The sequence below is a fragment of the Myxocyprinus asiaticus genome, chromosome 11 (assembly GCF_019703515.2).
Source record: "Myxocyprinus asiaticus isolate MX2 ecotype Aquarium Trade chromosome 11, UBuf_Myxa_2, whole genome shotgun sequence".
Lineage (NCBI taxonomy): Eukaryota > Metazoa > Chordata > Actinopteri > Cypriniformes > Catostomidae > Myxocyprinus > Myxocyprinus asiaticus.
The window spans coordinates 4,833,183-4,852,487 of record NC_059354.1 but is presented as its reverse complement, the minus strand read 5'-3'; the positions used below and the strand labels follow the sequence as shown (position 1 = coordinate 4,852,487).

The following is a 19,305-nucleotide window of genomic DNA, read 5'->3' as shown; positions in this document are numbered from 1 at the left end:
ATCTTAATGCATGAGGAATAAAATTTTCCTTTATCTTTTAACATGTAAGAGATCATTGTGCTATAAAAAATATACTGTAAGTTTCAGAACTCAAAACTTCCTCCTCACTGCAAAAAGAGCATTTGATGAAACGGAGCATCCAAAAAAAACTCGTTCTCTTCTTCCTCCACATTGTGATGTCACACTGTTGTAGACATTTGCATCTGACCACCTCCACAACAACACATCAACGCCTACTTTACCTTATCACTTCCGTAGCCCTGCCCAGTAGCGGTGAGCAGTTAGAGAGCAGGTCAGTCAAGAGCAGAGAGCCAGTCAGAACAGTGGGTGTCCCTGACAGAGGGTCAGAATGAGGGTGGAAACTGATTATGTTTTACAAATATATGACTGTTTTGTGCAAAAAACTTTACTAATATTATAAGTGAACCTCAAGGAACATATTTAAATTATAAAAAAGGCATGTCATGACCCCTTTAAAATACTAGAAATGTTATTTCATATGTTTTCCTGGGGCCTGAAGAAATTGTCTTATTCTAATAAGGCAAATAAAAGAAATAAATATTTGAATGGCGCTCAATATAGTAAGTTACAAAACTACATTTCTTCTATGTATGGACTGCCGTTTCTTTTGCCAATTCTGTAGATCTGCTGTAGTCTTGATAACTGACACATAGAAGGAAAATTATTGCAGACAAACAGGAAACAGACATCTTACCATCTGTTTGTCTTCTGTTTCATTGTTCAGTTCACCGATCGGCACTAATACAACAGAAAATAAAACAATAAAACTTCTGCATGCTTTGTACATTTACCTGGTCATCCAACCATGAGTTTGGCTTTCTAAAGAAATGTAGGTAGCACTTTATAATACAGTTACATTTGTTAACATTAGTAAATTCATTAGGTATCAGGAACTAAAAATAAACAATATATTTTTACAGTATTTATTAATCTTAGTTAATGTTAGTTAATAAAAATACAATGGTTCATAGTTAGTTCATAGTGCATTAACGAATGTTAAAAAGATACATTTGATTTTAAAAATGTATTAATATACAGCATGTTGAAATTAACATTAACAAAGATTAATAAATGCTATAAAAGTATTGTTCATTGTTAGTTCAGGTTAACTAATGTTGTTAACTGATGTTAGCAAATGTACCTCATTTTAAAGTGTTACCAAAATATGGTACAAAATTACTGTATGATGCCCCTCATAAAATTTTCACTGAATAAAAAAATATATATATAATATGCTAAAATATTTAATGATTTTGAGTGCAGTTTCATTCAAAAATCATTATGTCAAATGATAAATAATTTTGCTAATAAAAATGAAGTACAAATCTTGGTTTTGATATGCTTCGCAGATATACAAAATAGCAAAAGTTTTACACAATTGTGTACATCTTAAACACAACCTTATGTGTTTAAACAAATGGCCAATGATGAGACATATAAATACTGCAGGTTATGACTGTAATAATGCATTATAATCTAACTGTAATAATGGAGAACAGTCTGTTGAATGCTGATACAGTGCAAATACTTAGAAATACCTAAAAAAAAAAAAAAAAAACGTTTTGAGTTTAAACAGTATACACAGCAGAACCCCTGTCAACTTTCTAAACATTACAGTACAAAAACGTAGTCAGACTAAAATGCCCTTCAAAGACACAATCAATTTGACTTCCACAATAACAAAAATGTTATCATTAGTAATAAGGTAATCCTTAGTCTGCTATAAAGCTCTTTAGAACAAGCTTTCAAATGTTTGGAAAATGAATTTTTGATATGAGATGATATTCGCTAAAATCCATAGATTTGTTTCAAAGCTCGTTTCCATTAGGTGTTTCATCCAGACTCTTCTGTTTTTCCATTGTGTCTGCGTGTCTCAGTGCGATTTGTTCCCTTGGCCTCTTCCAAGACGGGCGATTGGCAATTCAAACAACAAGAGCACCAAACGCAGCAATGAGTATCCCAAGAACATTAACCAGAACGGCCTCTGGTGCAGAGTCCTTATAACCCAGGTTTGTCCTGTAAGACATCACAAACAACATTTAGCAACAACAGCATTTGTAAGGCTGTGAATATTGGCTGATCTGCAACCTACAAACAACCTCTTACAGTGCAAATATGAGTTTCTCTGTGATGCCTATGAGAGCTGCGATCACACTGGTGAAGATGAACAGGCCACTGTAGATGTGTACAGGCATTAGAGCAGCACACACATACACTGGATTCACAGGTCTCAAATAGACAGCGACGCTCATAACTATCTAATTCATGAGAGAGAAGAGAAAGAGTTCACGACAAGAGAGCTCTGATCATACAAATGTTACAATGCACAATTTAATAAACTACATATGGGTGTTTCACCAACTTCGGGCACTTTTAGCACTGTGGACATTGGACTTCCTGTTCCTGCTGCTGCCGGCACGCTGCACGCGTCTGTGTTTGTAGCTTGCTAGCCTGCTTAGCATTGCTTATTCTTCTTATATGTTCATTGTTTAATCCTTTACCATTTTACCACGTGCATCATTTTTTCCGCTTTACTACTGTTTCAAATGCATGTATTTTACCTCGCGCACCCATTTTCGCTCTTTTTTATTTTCTTTTTTCACGCTTGTCTACATCTCGCCGTCTCAACTGCATGCATTCGTTTTCTCCTCTGTGTTTTACACGGATTATTGCATCAATCTCAAACCTCTGCTGATCAGGAACGACATCAAACCACATTGATCTCAATCCCTCGCCACTCAAGAACAACCATAACAACAACAAACAATTGCGCTAAGTCATGGCATCCGCTTGTGTTATTTCTTCCTGCATTGCAGACACATGTCTACTATAGCTTCTTCTATCAGCAGTGAGGGGTTTACATGTGATAAATAAGGAATTAGTCAGGTTGATGAGTTAGAGACATGCATCCGAACGCTAGTGGAGGTCAATGAGAAAGAGAGCCAGTAGATACTGTTTCGGATGTGGGTAGTACAGTGAGCAACACACACACTTTGGTTATGGATCTAGAGCCCCCACAGCAGGGCGATTGGGTGACATCTCGGTGGCATACTCGCTCAGAAAAGCGACACCACTCTCCCGTTCCTGTTAGGGTTTCCAATCGATTCTCCCCACTCAGTGATGCACCCACTGAGATTCATTTAGAAAGAGCCTTGGTCATAGGTGATTCTATTGTAAGAAATGTGGAAATAGAGACTCCAGCCACCATCGTTAAATGCATTTCCGTGTCTCGAGCATCTGACATCAGATCAAATTTACAAGTGCTGGCTAATGCTAAATGTAGATTTTCTAAAATTTTTATTCATGTTGGTACTAATGATGTCTGGCTTTGCCAGTTGGAGATCACTAGATATAATGTTTAAGAGGTGTGTGAACTTGCAAAAACTATGTCAGACACTGTAATATGCTCTGGCCCCCTCCCTGCTCATTGTGGTGACGTGGTTTATAGTAGATTAGTGTCACTGAATGGCTGGATGTCTGAGTGTTGTCTGGTGAATACCATAGGATTTATAGACAATTGGAGTTTTTGGGGAAAACCTGGCCTGCTAAAGAGAGACGGACTCCATCCCTCCCAGAAAGGTGCCACTCTCCTCTCTAGTAATTTGGCTCATAGTCTTAGGTCAGGAAGCAGACAAACTGGCTAATCCGAACGTCTGCAAGCTGCCTTGAGACGTCACACAGGTTGCATAAACTACAACACATAGAGACTGTATCATCTAGATATTACATAGAGACTGTGTCTCCTCCCCGAACTACCAAACACAAACCCCTCACTAAATAAAAAAAAAAATAAAAAATTATTAAGGTCAAACTTGGAAAAAAAAAAATTGAAGATAAACATCATTTAAAAGGTAGGGCTACTAAACATTAGATCTCTTTCAACCAAAGCCCTAATTGTTAATGAAATCATTACAAATCATAGTTTGGATGCGCTCTGTTTGACTGAAACCTGGCTTAAACCATTTGAATATATTAGTTTAAATGAATCTACTCCCCCAGGTTATTGTTATAAACATGAGCCTCATCTGAAGGGTCGAGGAGGAGGTGTTGCTACAATTTACAGTGAAGTTTTTGCTGTTACTCGGAGGTCAGGATATAAGTTTAAGTCTTTTGAACTAATAATGCTTAATGTGACACCATCAGATACAAATAAAAAACTCTCTGTCATTTTTTGCCCTTGCTACAGTATATAGATCACCCAGGCCATATTCTAATTTCCTTGGTGAATTCACATAGATAACGAAAATGACACATTGGGATTAGCATTTATCGATATTCTCAACTCTCTTGGAGTCAGACAAAATGTGACAGGACCAACTCATCGCCATAATCATATGCTAGATTTAACTCCGTCATATGGATTTGATGTTGATACTATAGAAATTCTACCGCAGAGTGATGACATCTAAGATCATTACCTCGTCTCTTGTTTGCTGCGATCTGCTAATTTCACTCAATCTACCCCACACTATCGTTCAGGAAGAACAATTCTTTCAACCACTAAAGACAGCTTCACTAAATATCTTCCAGAATTGTCTCACATACTCAGTAAGCCAAAATGTCTTGAAGAACTTGGATGTAATAACAGAAAATATAAATACAGTCTTCTCTAGCACTCTGGATAGTGTCGCCCTACTTCGATTAAAAACATTTATGAAAAAAGCCCTGCATCATGGTACAATGATCACAATCACGCTCTCAAGAGAGCAGCTCGGAAAATGGAACGCAAGTGGGAGAATACAAAAACCACAACAATCCTAGGTGTTTATTCAGTACTGTGGCTAAATTGGTTAGGAATAAAGCATCGACTGAACCAGATATTCCGTCGCAGCACAAGAGTAATGACTTCATGAATTTTTTTTACTGATAAAATAGAAATCATCAGAAATAAAATTGAAATTATGCGATTGCATAACAGTCACAGCACCTAAGAAAACAGTGTCTCATCATTTTCCTCATGAGCAACTTCAATCCTTTGCTGTCATAGGTCATGAAGAGCTAAAAAATCAAGTCACAACATGTATGTTAGATCCAATACCAACCAAGCTCTTAAAAGAGATATTCCCTGTAATCTCAGAACCTCTTCTTAATATTATTAACTCCTCGCTATCCTTAGGACATGTCCCAAGAAACTTTAAAATGGCAGTTATCAAACTGCTTATTAAGAAGCCTCAGCTTGATCCTGGAGAATTAGCTAATTATAGACAGATTTCAAATCTCCCATTTATGTCGAAAATACTAGAAAATGTAGTGTCCTCTCAACTATGTTCTACAGAGAAATGGTATATATGAACAATTTCAGTCAGGATTTAGGCCCCATCACAGTATAGAGACTGCATTTATCAGAGTTACAAAAGACTTGCTCTATTCATCTGATCACGGCTGCATTTCTCTTCTAGTGGTTTTAGACCTTAGTGCTGCCTTCGACACCATAGATCACGACTTTCTCTTGAATTCTCTAGAGAATTATGTTGGCATTTGTGGACTTGCATTAGAAAGAGAGAGAGAACTGCACCAAGTTTTTGCACCAAAAACAGTTAATGAATTATTCATCTTAGAAGTTGAATAAAGGCTACAAAAGTGTATGATATGGCCCAATTAAGTTGATGCGTTAAATGTAGCAGTGTATCAGTGAACCTCTACCTGTACTGGGTAGAGTATGACAGCAGTCAGACCCACCCAGCTGTGCAGGCTGTACATGTTGGGAATATTTTTTGCATTGTGAAAATCAAACACAGCCATCACAGAAATGATTACCAGGATGAAAGCGAGAACATTCAGCCCTGCGTGGATGAACTTCATCATCTGTTTACTGCACTTCCAAGTCCATGGCACTCTGTACACCACAACTGCTGAAGAATAATATTACTAATAATACAATTATGAATTACCAAGTGTTTTTACAGGCACTTTTCTTTCTAATCATAATACCTAATCATTAGGTATTGATTCCTATTGAATTATTAATTAATGATTCTATTTTATATACATAACATGAAGTGATTCTCTTGTTTTCACTCGGGCAGGATTGTTCATGCTGAACCCAGCTTAATATGTCATGTAGTGATTATTGAGAGCTCATACTTGATGTTTTTGGTTGACATGTTTTTGTCATTTGTGGGTAAAATATTGAGGTCCATGTGCACTCAAAACAATAACTTTAAGATTTACACATTTCAGTTTCTCCGGTGTAGCTCAGAGATTTTAGATTGTGAGTCGTGATGGGAGTATTACAGCATTACAGCCGAAACATACTTCACGCATGTACGCAAACGCAGATGCAGACGCGAGCACTTGGCCAACGCGTGGTCCCGTTGTACATACATTACGTGCGCTCTTGCATTGCTCTGGCGGTTATAAACCTCAGACCACAAGAGGGCATTAGGTTTTTTAGGCGTGACCACGAAACCGGTGCTGCATCTGAAAACAGGAAAATGCTGCCTTCGTAGACTGTATATGGCGGCAGGATGAAAATAAGGAGCTTTTCAAACTGTTCGGAGACCAGTTTCCTTAAGAGTTCCATTCATTAAAAACAGCTGTTCGTTAAGCCATTAACTGATTAGGCAGCAAGTCAGCTGCCTACGTTTTTGGATGCAGCCTGTATGTGGTAGATGAGTCGATAGTTGAGGAGTGGGGAAGAGACATGGAGAAAAAACAAGTTTTTTTACATGGACCGGGGACAAAAAGTCATATAACTCAAATTGCTGCCCAAGTCCACCATGACAGTTGTTGATTGAAAGAAGAAAATCCTCTCTTGCACCTCTTGCCGCAATGCTGAGAATGCAGTGCGGATTTGCGTTGTGTTATGAATTGAGCGTTGACACATTTCACAATGCAACAACGTGTGAAATCGAGCAAACCTGTATATGCACACCAAAAAGAAACAAGCATTCAAATACACAATGGTTTTTACTATCAAAGCTATCTGCAAATGGGTTTTCAGAAATGTTTTCAGTTCATTAGTATTCTTTTTCTGTCTTTCACACCAACACAAACATAGGTTAACAAGCTTAATGTACACATACATGCCACACACAGCTAAGAAGGCTGTAGATAGCGGACACACACATACCTGAAGATATTACTACAGCATATTTGAGATAAGAAAGTTAAGTTGCATTTTTAGAAATGCACTGGATCTCTTTAGCCAAGTTGCTGTCTTTGTCATATTGCTGTAATTTGGTTAATATTTCAGTCAATATTAAAGTACTAAAAGAGCTATTAGTGTCACATTTGGGTTTTTTTTTCTCAGGTTTGATTGGTTTTAGAAAGTAACTTCAAAGTAAAGTAATTAGTAATCTAATTACTTTTCAGATTAATTAGTAAAGTCATTAATTTTTTCCCAAAAGTAATTAGTAATAAGTAGTGGAGTACTTTTTTTTTAAAGTAACTTACCCAACACTGGTGCAGATGGGTCCTGTAACAGAGCATCTCTGTGTGGGGTTTGTGATGCGCTGGCTGGGGAGGCGGAGCCAGGGCAGTCTACGTCAGTTCCGCGTCGGGATGACGTAAGGGAGGGGGAAGTCTGCTTTCCCAGCCCTTAGAGGATTCCCCGCCAGGGATTTCCCTCTGGAGCAGACGTGAGAGGAGACTCTTAGACATGCCTTTGACCAAGTGATAGTGATTGATGGTCAACGTCTTCAGCCAGACATTGCGCTCTCATATCCGTATTTTTACATTATAAATTATCTGTTGTATCAAGTGATGCAGGACGCTCAAACAAAAGAGGATACAACCCAGTTGTTGATACTGAAGAGCCATCAGGAAATGCTATTCCAGATGGCTCATCATAATCCGATGGCGGGTAACTAAGGGCGAGAAGAAACACTAAACCGTCTAATGGCCCATTTCTATTAGCCGGGCATTCATGGAGATGTTCGCAGGTGGTGTGCGGCATGCCGTTAATGTCAGCTGTTGAATCCACTGGCCACCAAGAGCGCCTTTGTGCCTGCTTCCTTTGATCAAGGTCCCCTTCGAAAGAATTGCCATGGACCTCGTCGGGCCATTAGAGCGGACGGCACGTGGGCATCGCTTTGTGTTGGTTCTGGTGGACTAGGCAACGTGATTTCTGGAAGCAGTGTCTCTACGCAACATCTTATCACGTAGTGTTGTGGTGGCATTCTTGAAGCCCAAAAATGCTGTCCAAGTAGGCAGCTCACTAGGTTTTAACCCCAAATTTAGCTCTATGATGCCTAAATTTCCTGGACATGCTTATGATGCCCGAAAATGCTTTCAAGGTAGGCAACTCTCTATGCTGTGACCCCAAATTTACACCTATGATGCCCAAAAATGCTGTCTAGGTAGACATCTCACTAGGTATTAACTCCAGACGTTACACCTATAATGTCTCTGAATCAACTGAATGTCTTCTCTTTATCTTATACACATGGCAGCAGAGTGTGTTATTTTTCTCCTGGAAAGTGTGAATAATAGTGTCTCAATCAAAATACACCTCATGACTGTACAGTGCATCCGGAAAGTATTCACAGCGCTTCACTTTTTCCACATTTTGTTATGTTACAGCCTTATTCCAAAATGGATTAAATTCATTATTTTCCTCAAAATTCTACAAACAATACCCCATAATGACAACGTAAAAGTAGTTTGTTTGAAATCTTTGCAAATTTATTAAAAAAAAATAAAAAAATAAAAAATCACATGTACATAAGTATTCACAGCCTTTGCCATGACACTCAAAATTGAGCTCAGGTGCATCCTGTTTCCACTGATCATCCTTGAGATGTTTCTACAACTTGATTGGAGTCCACCTGTGGTAAATTCAGTTGATTGGACATGATTTGGAAAGGCACACACCTGTCTATATAAGGTCCCACAGTTAACAGTGCATGTCAGAGCACAAACCAAGCCATGAAGTCCAAGGAATTGTCTGCAGACCTCCGAGACAGGATTGTATCGAGGCACAGATCTGGGAAAGGGTACAGAAAAATTTCTGCAGCATTGAAGGTCCCAATGAGCACAGTGGCCTCCATCATCCGTAAATGGAAGAAGTTTGGAACCACCAGGACTCTTCCTAGAGCAGACCGCCTGGCCAACCTGAGCGATCGGGGGAGAAGGGCCTTAGTCAGGGAGGTGACCAAGAACCCGATGGTCACTCTGACAGAGCTCCAGCATTTCTCTGTGGAGAGAGGAGAACCTTCCAGAAGAACAACCATCTCTGCAGCACTCCACCAATCAGGCCTGTATGGAAGCCACTCCTCAGTAAAAGGCACATGACAGTCTGCCTGGAGTTTGCCAAAAGGCACCTGAAGGACTCTCAGACCATGAGAAACAAAGATTGAACTCTTTGGCCTGAATGGCAAGCGTCATGTCTGGAGGAAACCAGGCACCGCTCATCACCTGGCCAATACCATCCCTACAGTGAAGCATGGTGGTGGCAGCATCATGCTTTGGGGATGTTTTTCAGCGGCAGGAACTGGGAGACTAGTCAGGATCGAGGGAAAGATGAATGCAGCAATGTACAGAGACATCCTTGATGAAAACCTGCTCCAGAGCGCTCTGGACCTCAGACTGGGGCGAAGGTTCATCTTCCAACAGGACAACGACCCTAAGCACACAGCCAAGATAACAAAGGAGTGGCTCCGGGACAACTCTGTGAATGTCCTTGAGTGGCCCAGCCAGAGCCCAGACTTGAACCCGATTGAACATCTCTGGAGAGATCTGAAAATGGCTGTGCACCGACGCTCCCCATCCAACCTGATGGAGCTTGAGAGGTCCTGCAAAGAAGAATGGGAGAAACTGCCCAAAAATAGGTGTGCCAAGCTTGTAGCATCACACTCAAAAAGACTTGAGGCTGTAATTGGTGCCAAAGGTGCTTCAAGAAAGTATTGAGCAAAGGCTGTGAATACTTATGTACATGTGATTTTTTTTTCATTTTTTATAAATTTGCAAAGATTTCAAACAAACTTCTTTCACGTTGTCATCATGGGGTATTGTTTGTAGAATTTTGAGGAAAATAATGAATTGAATCCATTTTGGAATAAGGCTGTAACATAATAAAATGTGGAAAAAGTGAAGCGCTGTAAATACTTTCCGGATGCACTGTATAGTTAAAAATGAATATATTGTTGTAAATTTTGAACATATGTTATAAATCCAAACAAACAATTGTAGACATATAAATGAAAAAAGTAATACCTTTGAATATATATACTGTATGAATAAAAAAGAATATATAGTAGTAAATCTGAATATATGGTTAGATATCCAAATCTATTGGTAAAAATAATTTAAATAAAATATATCTATATATTCAGGATTTACATTTATATAACGATATATTCAGATTTATAATTATATACACTACTGTTCAAAAGTTTAGGGTCACTTATTCTTTTTTTTTTTTTTTTTTTTACATTTTAGAATAATAGTAAAGTCATTAAAACTATGGAATAACATAAATGGAACTATGGGAATTATGTTGTGACTAAACAAAATCCAAAATAAATCAAAACTGTGTTATATTTTAGCATCTTCAAAGTAGTCACCCTTTGTCTAGAATTTGCAGACATGTACTCTTGACATTTTCTCAAGCAACTTCTTGAGGTATCACCCTGGGATGCTTTTTAAACAGTATTGAAGGAGTTCCCATCTATGTTGGGCACTTATTGGCTGCTTTTCATTATTATTTGGTCCAAGTCATCAATTTCAAAAACGTTTATTTTTTATTAAATTTTAGTTTAGTAATGAAATAAATTAATATGTTGGCACAATTATATTTTTGTCTACAAAACTAATTTCAAATATTTAAGCATACGCCTTCAGATCAAAAGATTTTTAAGATCATGAGAAACATTTCAGTTAAGTGACCCCAAACTTTTGAATGGTAGTGTATATTCAGAATTTATAACTATTTATTTTGGATCTATATCTATATATTCAGATTTACAATTGTATAGCCTACTCTAATTTAGAACTATATATTCAGGATTTATTCATATACATTTGGATTTATTTTTATTTTTGAGAAGCAACGTCACAAAACTGAAAAATATTTTTAGATGTAAACGAGCATTTACATGATTTTGAGATGGAGATATTAGTATATTTAACAGGTAGGTGACCAGATTCATGCTTGTGGAAAACGGGACAGCCCCCTCCCAGCAAAAATGAAATTGACGTATCTTTACCTAGGCGCAGATCAATGCGAAGTAGAGGATGCATTCGCATCTGTAACTGTTGTCACCTTGTACTTTTCGCTGGCAGCAATTTTTCTCAGTGTGCACTTGTCTTTCAAGAGATTATTGTAAAATGCAGAGCAGTCCAGTCCAAAATTAAGACCTACGAAAAGCATTGCCTTCATGACTGTTACACTGAGTCGAGATTTATCCGGTGCCCATGCAGTGTTCATTAATGAGAACACACGCTCCACAGATGCAGATGTCCCAGGCAGGCATAAAACAAACTCCACGACCTTGGCTAAGACTCCGAAGTTGATTGTCTTGCTCTCTAGCTCACGAAAAATGTCTGTCCATCTCTCAGACAGGGCTGTCTTTTTCATGTTCCACTCAGTGATGCGACGAGTGGCAATGTTTTTCATGCAAGCCCACTCATCAAAGAGCATGGTTTCATCAATCAAACTGAGAGCAGGGATACTGGAGTAGAAGTGTTTGAGGCTGCTCTGAATGTCTTTCCACTCTGGGATGTCGCTCAGTAATTCAAGTTGTTCTGTTTTCTCCAATGAGCGGCTCCAATTTTGGAGGTAATCCACCGATGCTGAATAAAAGTTTCTCACTGCACAAAAGAAATCATCTGCTCGCATGTCACCAGCTTCAACCAGGGCATTCAACTGCTTTTTAATGTCAGAGCGTATGAATGATTCCTCCAGCCTGGTCTGCAAGTCTTTTCTCAGGTCATGAATGTGCAAAGCCACTTCTGTGGCTGATATGTGGTCTCGCTCTACTATCTCCAGTGCACGGTTAAAAGAGGCTGTTTACTTGAGTACGAAGCCAATCCAAAGTTTAGTGCAAGGATCGCTGAAAATGTCTCTTAGAAACTTTGGGCATTTTTCTTGAGAAAGAAAGTATGCACGCAGACCACTGAAAATGTATAGTATTCTTTCAAGAGCTGGACCAAGAGAGAGGAAACGTATGTTGCCATGCTGCAGTAATTTCTGATGGTCCAGCTGCACAAAAGCGGGTACATTGCATATAACAGCTTCAGATTTGGTGCGGGCAGAAGAACATTTCGGATCATACAATTTCGGACCAAAAATGCCAATTTCGCAGTGCAGTCAGCCGATCGAAAACTATGGCCGTGCACAACAGTCCTTCAGATTCTGAACTTTGCTTCACAAAAAACACTTGGTGTGGTACACTTACATTTAGCAGCATCCACATGCTTTTTTGTAACATGCTGCGCAATATCGGTGGGCCTCCATGGGCGATGGAAATGTGAGCTCCACAAATCTCAAAGCTCATTTTACTAGGCTCTGTCTGTGACTCCTTTTTTAAAAATGTAAACTTTTTGAAGATCCTCATTAAATGTACATGCATGCTTCCTTTTCCAGATGCAATTTAATCTGTGTGCTCTTTCAAACTGATTCTTCAATCAGTTCACTAACTGGACATCTATTGATTGGGGATTGTGAATGGATAGTTTAATCCAATAATGTACTTCAAATAACATGGTGTGATTTTATTGGTTTTACAAGCCGTATCTTTAGCTACCTTTCTCACGTGACTGAGAAAGCCGCATAGGCGAGAGAAATTTTAGGAGAGGGGAAATACGGGACAAAACACGATTTTTCCAGAATAAGTCAGGACACTAGAAAAAGGGCTTAAACACGGGACTGTCCCAGGACAAACGGGACGTCTGGCCACCCTATTTAAAGGGGTCATGACATCCTCTATTTTTCAAATTTTATTATTTTCCCTGAGGTCCTCCTATAATATTAGTAAAGTTTTAATGCACCACAACAGTCATGATTTATATACATGATCATTTTAAACCCTGTCTCTGGTTCTGTGACTGAAACGCTCGTTGTTTGACTCTGTTCCTCTTTAAGACTTCAATTAAACACCCAATGTTATGCTACAGCCATACATATACATTTTAAAACTCAATCAGAAGAGAATAAACCAGCTCCACGACAACAAAAACTAAATTTCAGGTTTTACACACGCCACATCCGACACAAAATATCAATAGAAACAAAGTCAGTGAAATGCATTGCATCTGAATTTATCAAACAGTTTCCTCAAGCCCGGCTCCACATTACACTTTGAATATCAAACAGTCATGATAAATGAAACATTCATGAGTTAAACTGTTCTTACGGTTTTGTGGTCGGGTCCAAAAGTGTTTTTAACTGGCCTTAATCTTGAACAACAGTTCCCCAGCAAAGCCTGGTTCATAAGCAATCCACGCTACAATGAGCCGCAAACACACAATTCTGCACTGATTTGATCAGGAACTGACATGAGGAATAACATTTTCCTTGGTCTTTTGACATATAAGAGGTTACTGTACCATAAAAACATACTGTAAGTTTCAGAACTCAAAACTTCCTCAATAGAAAAAGAGCATTTATTTAAGTCAGGCTCCAGAAATGGGCTGTTTAGAATTTGTGGAACTTGTGATGTCACAAGGACCAAATACATCTGCATATGACTGTCTCTTCAGCAAGACATCAATGCCTATTTTTCATCATGGCACCCTTGGCCCCACCCACTGGTGCTCAGTCACACAGGTGAAGAGGAGAGACATGGGCCTGTCATGGGAGATTCATCTACACCAAAGGGACACCTTCATGTGCCAATCTGGATTTAAATGTTTTTCTACACTAGATGAACAGCTTGGACCATTATCATACACCTTGTACCGCTTTTAAAAGACACGATGTCAAGTTCTAACTCTAAAAAGGAGACCTCCATTTGTTTCATTCAGCTGCACTGTTTCTTGCTGTTTTGAAGGCATCCTGGACCATTTTTGCACCCATTTGTGCTAGATTTAATTTTGGTATTTTGTAAACGTGCACTACATGGACGTCTTTGATCGTTTTGATGCGTTTCCGGTGATGTGCGCCGCATTTTAAGAGCGGTACAAGCGCAACTTTTAAAAACGTGTCTCATTCTGCTGCTGCCACTGTCTGGGAGAAACACATGCCGTTCTGTGTGTATACAAACACATGGAAGATGTGAGATGTGAAGACCAGCATCTCTGCTTTGCCCTGTTGAATCACCCAGCATCACCATGGATTGTATTATGTTTGCGTATTCAGAACATTTCAGCATGGACTGTATGTTTTTTCGGCTGATATGAGCGTGGATTGCTTGTGAACCAGTCAATACACGATTCAAGCTTTACAAAGGAACTGTTACTGAATAAGCATTATTAAAGATGGGGCAGTTAAAAACTCTATTGGACCCCCCGCTAAACCGTGAGTAAACAGTTTCATTCAAATATTTAAAATGTTATGACAGTTTTATAGTTAAGGTTCCACTGTGCTAATGTGTTCGGATGCAATGTACTGGGTGTACATTATGTGTAATCCCTGGAATTTAATTTTATAATGTTGTGGAGCTTGTTGTTCATTTTTTTCCAATTGCGTTTCAAATATGGCTGTATTTGAGGGGCTGCACGATGTTAGCCAATCATAACAGTGGATGTTTACATTGACGTTTAAAGGGCCAGAGAGCTTTAAACCGAGCGTTTCAGATAGAGGGGCAAGAGACAGGGTGGAAAATGGTTATATATTACTAAATTGTGACTGTTTTGGTGGAAAAAAAACTTTACTCTCATTATAAGTGGACCTCAGGGAAGATAATAAAATTTATATACATAAAAAAGAGTATGTTATGGCTCCTTTGTATTTCAGCCACTCTTTCCTGATGTTGGGATGCTTCCACAGAGGCCAAAGGAGAGACACTGGTCTTCACAGCCACATCATCCATGTCTGTTTAAACACAGGACAGGATGCTTTTCTCTCGCTCTTAAAACGCAACGTACACTGCCAGAAACGCATCAAAAACTGTCAAAAATGTCACTTTAGTGCATGTTCAAATAGACCAACAGTTAAATCAGCACAGATGGGCGCAAAAATGCTATCAAGATGCATTTATACTCAAAACAGCAAGACGCAGAATGGGGGTCTCCTTTTAAAAGTTATAACTTGAAACAGCGTCTTTTAAAAGTGGCGCGAGACGCATGACAATGGTCAAACACGTTGGTCTAGTGCATGTTAATATATACAAATAATTCTAAATAGTCAAGATGGGCACAAGAAGGTGTCTTGTGTAAGTCCCCTTTGGCCTTCAGGAATAGTTAGTAGGCCACTAGACCTGTCTGTCCAGCTCTCTCTCTGTTTTCAGTGTAAGTGATGACAGTGATGATGTAAAAGTAGGTGTTGCTCTCTTGCTGTGGAGACGGTCATGAATTAATGAGACCCCGTGTGATGTAGAAAGGTTGCAGAAATAGAGAAGTATTTTTGAAGCTTGGTTTCAGTAAATGCTTTATTTGCATTGGGGATGAAGTTTTGAGTTCTGAAACTTAGAGTATGTTTTTATAGTACAATGACCACTTATAGTATGTTAAAATATCAAGGAAAATTTCTCATGTCATGGCCTCTTTAAGTGAGCACATTTGTATTGGCCGTCTCTTGTGTCACATGCTTTTATGTCACTTCCCCCCTCTTTCCATTAATATTTTGTTGCATTATTCGAAACCGTTGACACCAGTCCTGTGCTGAAAGGTCAGAACTGTCATTGCACGTAACTCTACAGTAAATATATATATACACACATGTGTTTACCAGAGCTCCATCAGTGATAGCACAGATATGATGTGTTCCTCTGTGTCTCTTGTGGTTGGGAATGTAGATGTAGTGCCAGGGATGACCTCCGATCTGAACCCCGTTCTCGAAGTACGACATCTCAAACAGAACTGGAGGACACTCTGGATAGATGCACGTGATGGCTCACTTACAGTGATAACGCTCATTCATCTGTTATTGACACAGCATCTACACACCACCCAAACAAAACCCCACATATTCAACAATCAGTGAATTCAATATCTAAAATCTTCTCAAATGTAGTTCAAACTCACTCCAACTCTCTTCAATACAAGCATTACAGAGTCTAAGTATGCATCTTTGAAAAATGAAGTTACGCCTTTTCATGCATGTTTCGAACGGTTCAACAAACTAGTCAACAAAACAACTACTTCTTGCTTTTATTTCAGATAATTTTGGAAACGTTAAGCAGTTAATAGTAGCGTTTTTTACATTCGGGACCTCATACAGTGGAGGTAACTACAGCTTTGTTACATTTATACAGGATATTGTTTGTTGACCGGAATCCCGTAAGGAGCTTCTTCTACAATTCCTCTCGCACCATTCAGATCACGCTGCTGTCCCAGAGCCAACTCCTCAATCTTAAACTAAACAAATCACTATATATTACATGTGAAATGACAGTACAAACACTTTCAGTACACAAACAGGGTCAAAGTCAATAAACCAGGATAAACATCCAATTCAATTACCTTATTAAGAATGTACTCTAAACTGTAAAGCTTGGCGTGTTTTGAGCTGTGTGACACTGCTAAGACTCCCTGTGACAGATATTACTCTTTTATTTTATCTCCAGCATTCCTACAAGCTCCAGAGGAAAGACTTGAAACATGGCCAAGCGCATGAGGATGTTATTATCAACACCAGCCTGAGGGAGAGGAAGACCCAACTGCATATGTAATAAATAAATAAATGAGATGAGCACAGAGCATTGATGTCTAACCTATCGTTCTAGAGTCGTCTGTTTGCTCTGAATGGATTTGACATAAAATGTCTCTGGGAAGGAGTCCCAACTCAAAGACCTGTTAATGGACAGTTATTAATACAACAAAAATAAAACACACTCAAACTCATAGACTTTCCAAAATTGGAAACAGATGGCCTTAGTTCATTTCATATGGTGCGTTAATAACATTACTGTAAATGCTTTTGGCAGAAATTAAAGCGCAACATTAAAAAATAAACAACTTTTTATTGTTACCAAATTTATTAACACTACTTCCTTTCTTTAGAACTGAATCTTTTATATTCCTTTTCTCTAGTGTAGGTGGAACTGTATGGTGCTTGATTCAGCCACAGAATAAAACAATAAAGTTATATTATACAATATAGTTAACAAAAAACTCAGTGGGAAAATACGCTGGCTACCACCCCTGGAGTTCGCTAGCTCGCTAGTTCGAATCCCAGGGTGTGCTGAGTGACTCCAGTCAGGTCTCCTAAGCAACCAAATTGGCCCGTTTGGTAGGAAGGGTAGAGTCACATGGGGTAAACTCCTCGTGGTCGCTATATTGTGGTTCGTTCTCGGTGGGGCAACTGGGATTTGTCCTCCGCCACACGGACTAAGGCGAATCACTACCACGAGGACTTAAAAGCACATTGGGAATTGGGCATTCCAAATTGGAAGAAAAAGGGGAAAAATCCCCCCCAAAAATAAAATAATTAATTACAAGGTATAAAGTCGCAATTAAGTGATATAAACTAGAAGAATTAGTTGCAATTGTGAGTTTAAATCTTGCAATTACAACATAATTACTTGTGATTATTTATAATGCACAATTGCAAGATTATACCTCGTAATTACGAGAAATAAAGTCACAATTGTAAGATGTAAACCCACAATTGCAAGAAATAGTTGCAATTGTGAGTTTAAATCTTGCAAATTGCGCATTTCTTGTAATAATGAGATAAATTCACAAATGTTTATAACTTTTGTAATAAGAAATTAAGTCGCTTGTAAGTTTATATCTTGTAATTACAAGAAATAAACTCATAATTGTGAGACATGAAGCCGCAGTTAGGTGATATAAACTCGTCTTTGCATGAAATAAAGTTGCAATGAGAGTTTAAATCTTGCAATTGTATGTTTATGCCTCATAATTAAATAATAAAATCAGAATTCCCTCTTCTATATTTTGAATCAGTGGTGGAATCCGCCTTCTATAATAGTGTCAGGACCAAATCACCTGAATTTAAAATGAGAGGAGAGGTAGACCTGCTGCAGAGTCTTTCCTGTGTCTGCTGAGAGCCCATATAACCAGTTGTTAGCTGTAAGAGCCAACAGACATGGTTTCTGGTCTGAAGCATTTAATAAAACACTGTCCTGCAAAAAAATTTAATAAATTGCACATGTTAGACAAGTTTAGTGGTCCTATTCTCTTGGATATGTTCATGAATGATGTGCAGCAGATGGTGTAACTCACTAGAGGACACTGGCAGAATAATGAATCTTCAATCTTCTCCGTTTTGGGAGCTTTACGGAGCTCGTAAAGCCATTCTGGTTGTGGCAAGAGGCTGTGATTGGTTGTAAAAAAAAAATTCACTTATAAGTAAATGAGAACAATGACAATATACAGGTCATATTTTAGCATCAAAAATAAGTAAATAGTTCCATAAATTGCTAAAAGAAAGTATAGATAATGAAATCAGGCTTTATATTTTACCTGCTATAACAACATCTGTAATTATTAAAATCCACCCACTTTCATAAGAAATGACAGACTTGGAGGTCCAAACCTTTATGAATTCTGTGTCATCCTATAAAGTCATGATATAATAAAAAATAAAAAAAATAACCTCAGGTAAATTATAAAAACAGTAAAAGACATTTAACAGACATTAATGCTCACCTGGTGAATAATATTTCTAAGGATCTTAAGATTTGCTCCCAATATTTTGCCAAAGTCATTGGAGGAGAGTCCATTTGACCTTAAGGTCAGGTGTGCACTCATGTGGGTGCTGCGCCCATGGAGACGGGAGCGCACACATGAGCAAGGATCCCTGGCTGCAGCTTGCAGAATGGGGCGGGGCAACACATTGAGGCGGGGCTACACATGTTGCTCCACCCATAACGTACTCTCATTGGCTCGGTCATCTTTTATTGGTGTACATTATAGGAGATGCGTTTTTAAAATTGTGTAGCCCCATCATTTTTATTATAGTGCTGTGGCTCGTAAGTGATATGAAATTGTGTTGTACCTCATGGTTCATTTCCCGGTTTCTGCCATAACAGCTCATCATCGTGAGTGATTATTTTGCATGATTAATAATAGTTTCTTTCACTGACCAAGTTTGCTTTATGCACGCTGTCTGTATCTGATCGATCTATTGATTACTCTGCATTTTAGGAATTTAGTCATTTTAATTTATGCCATCAACAATAGCAAACAAGAGGCTGATGAACTATTGGAAATTGTTATGCCATTCTTGTGATAGTTGCGGTGCTTTCACTCGTATTCTATATTGTTTCTTATTAA

The 19,305-nt window shown here is 38.5% G+C and overlaps 2 pseudogenes; both read right to left on the bottom strand.

Moving 5' to 3' along the window:
- Positions 1–1,829: 1,829 nt before the first annotated feature.
- LOC127447728 (plasma membrane ascorbate-dependent reductase CYBRD1-like) lies at positions 1,830–15,910 on the bottom strand (annotated as a pseudogene).
- Positions 15,666–18,890, bottom strand: LOC127448080 (DDB1- and CUL4-associated factor 17-like; annotated as a pseudogene).
- Positions 18,891–19,305: the final 415 nt, after the last annotated feature.